The sequence below is a fragment of the Salvelinus alpinus genome, chromosome 4 (genome assembly GCF_045679555.1).
Source record: "Salvelinus alpinus chromosome 4, SLU_Salpinus.1, whole genome shotgun sequence".
NCBI lineage: Eukaryota > Metazoa > Chordata > Actinopteri > Salmoniformes > Salmonidae > Salvelinus > Salvelinus alpinus.
Window position 1 is genome coordinate 58108175 of NC_092089.1, and position 3255 is coordinate 58111429.

Sequence of the window (3255 nt, forward strand, 5' to 3'; positions counted from 1 at the left end):
GTGAGCAGGCTCAACCAGCACTCTATACAGTAGTCAAACATCACATAGTCCAGCAGTCTGCACACAGACAGGACAGTCATTTTACCACACTTAACGGTGTAATTTATTTTTTTACAACCAAATCTACAAATGTTAACACAAATAGTTTGTTATAGAAGGGTACAGACACCTTTTTTGAGATTTCACTTGTTTTTGATAAACTTACCCCAAACAGCAAATCACTTCCTCATCCTAGTTGTGCAGTATAGGGCATGAAAAAACTTGAGCAAAGGCAAAAAATGTAAAATACAATTACGCACCTTTTAGAAATGGCAAAGCTCTCAGTAGAGTGATGCAGGTCTTTAGATGTTGTACACATGAAATTGTGTTATTCTGAACTTTATCCGCAATCTTATATTCCATTTTGTGCAACTCAAGCCTTTTCCCCTACACAGCTAATGGAATATAACGTTGCGGATGAAGTTTAGAATTACACAATTTAATGTATACAACATCTAAACACCTGCATCACTATACTGAGAGCTTTGCAGTTTCTAAAATGATGTATTTGGGTGTTTATGAAACCTTTGTTGATGTATTTTCAGGGCTCCCATACTGCACAACGAGGATGAGGAAGTGATTTGCTCTTTGGGGTAAGTTTATCAAAAACAAGTGATATCACAAAAAAGGTGTCTGGACTCTTCAATAACAATCCATTTACAATTTTTTTTAGATTTGGTTGTAAAAAGGAAAACGTATTTAATAACGAAAGGGAGAATCTTTCAGGACCAAACACAGATAGGTAAGTTGCACAATTACTCTCTTACCTAAAACTTTACATTTTCAACCTGATTACATTTATAATATTCCAGATTTGACTGCCAATATAAAAGTGAGTTATGGCTTAATTACTGAAATGCACAGTAAACGGTGACTTCAATAAATTGTTGGCAGCCATGATTGTGCAAATTCTAAACCACATTGTTTTCTTTCAGGACTCAAGACGATAAGGAATTGTCTAGTCATAGTAATTGCCTTTAAGTCTCAGGCATGCTCCCCTGACACTAGGGATTTGGTAACACATTTGACTTTTGTCCCACTGTGTCTGCTGAGTAAGGCTTACTTTAGTGCTTTGGTGTAGTCCTTGGCTTGGTAGTACTTCTCTCCCATCTGTGCCACTGGCGACAGACAGAGATTTTGATGAGCACATGTACACACACACAAGTGATGATTTTTATTTAATTTTTTTAAATATGCTCCAAATCCACTCTCTTTGCCCCTCCAGCCCAGGTAGAACTCACTCCGGAGGCTTTTCATGCGAGGACACTGAGGAAGCAGCAGAATATTTCTTGAAGTAGCTTTTGGCATAATAAACCAAGTTAAAACAAGAAGAATCAGTATCTGCTTGGCCTAATAATCCTATATCCTATTAGAATTTCTTAATTTCCTCCTTTGTCATAGGAGTTGAAGAGAACTTTGTTCTTGAAAAACATGTACTGGCTGTAGTTCTCATGGTATTCTTACTAAAAGTGAATAATCTATAACCAGATACTGCCTGACATCCCTAGAGAGGGATGTCTTTGGCCCTAAACAAAATATGTTTCAGACCTGGCAAAATGCTAACACTTAATTCATAAATATTCCATCCTCAGTGTTCATGGAGCAAACCTGAAAATTCCAAGTCAAAACCAGTCATTTTCAGTTCTTAATGTTACAGTATTTGCAGTACCATCAACATCAAAATTACATCAACATTTGGTTTTATTCATTGTCATACACCATAAAACTTGACCTCACTTGACCTGAGAACCTCGCAGGGCTTCTTCCACTGTAAGTCAGTGTATTTACCATGAGGGTTAGAACTTGGTATCCATTAACCTACTGTAGGCCTACACTCATTGACTTTGCATGCGCTACCCTGTGCAGCAATGTGTAGCCTTTGTGCCCTGAGAGAGGCTTCAGAGTTTGTAGGACATGAGAATGTTTGTGCCGTGGTGAATGAGTGAGTGAATGAATGAATGTGCGCTAACCGAGTGGGGAACATCCTTCTCTTTCACTTGCAGTGCCAGGATGCCTCCTTTCTCCTTCTCTGCGTCTGGGGGATCGATACATGCAAATACAAAATATTTCAAAACTGAGCAACTGTTCTTAGACAGCATTCTTGGTTTCACACCTAAACATCATATCTGTACACACAAGTTGAAACACAAAAATATTAACTTTCAGTACCTAGTATTAAAAAAAATTGGTGTAGAGGTGGGCATACTCACTCTGGTGGCCCTGTCTCCAGGCTCTCTGCCCATAGAAGTCCAACGTTTCGCTGGTCATCTCCAGGGGGTCTGGGTTGGGGAAACAAAACAGTCTCTCAACAGATGATAATTGTCATGGGTGGGGATGCGTGTGTGTAAGCTTGAATGATTGTACTGTCTTGTAAATGACAGCCTTCTGCGTCACACATGCATTGCCAAACTTCATGGGCACAAAGGTGAGTTGCTTGCTGCTTGTGTTCCTGGGCATAGTAGGCACCCTGCTGGTAGTAGAAGCCAGGGCTCTGAGTCTGGATGGTGGTTAGACCCAGCTTGATCGCCTCATCAAACAGGTGGCCAAAGGACTGGAACCTGGGAGTGAGGAAATGGGTGAAGATGGGTTATATTAAGGATGGCTTCAGGGAAGATAGGAAGGGAAGTGGGAATTGACTTCTTACTGCTTTGACATCCAAGCTTTGTGCTCAAACGCCAGCTCTGCTAATCTTCTTCTTGCCCAAATCAATATGCTTCCTGAACTGAGCGATGGCATCCAAAGGTGTATTGTGTTGGAAGCATAGTCGACAGGACTGAAAACATAAAATATTTGTATGTTATACATGTAACCCAACCGGTTTACTTGTGCACACAAGATTATAGCAAACTGTACATGTAGCACAATGTCCGCATTACAGTTCATAATGATCCAAAAGCACCTTGTAGTTTATGAATCCAGCCATGGTCTTTATCTCCATCATGTTGGTCACATGGGCTCTCAGCTCATGTACAAGGCTGTAGGCAGTCCTGTAGTACCTGGATCACAAATAGTACTAATGACGTGTTGCACGGTTATCGAAAATACATACATTCCCTAGAGGGATGCATTGTAAGAGTGGTAATTTACAAGACACAACCCAGCAGAGCTGAATTGGACTTACTAGAGTCCATTCTGTGCATCATGCTTGAGTTCACTGAAGAATGCAATCTTAAACTGGTGTCTCACAAACAGCAACAACCAAATGCACAAGTTGAT

The 3255-nt window shown here is 40.3% G+C and overlaps 1 long non-coding RNA gene across 1 annotated transcript; it reads right to left on the minus strand.

Annotated features, from left to right (window-relative positions):
- Window positions 1–2255: 2255 nt before the first annotated feature.
- Window positions 2256–3029, minus strand: LOC139572503 (uncharacterized). The gene is made up of 3 exons (XR_011674437.1): window positions 2939–3029; window positions 2684–2812; window positions 2256–2597 (listed from the first exon to the last, which is right to left on the minus strand). It is a non-coding gene; the product is annotated as an uncharacterized lncRNA (long non-coding RNA).
- Between the last annotated feature and the right edge of the window lie 226 nt (window positions 3030–3255).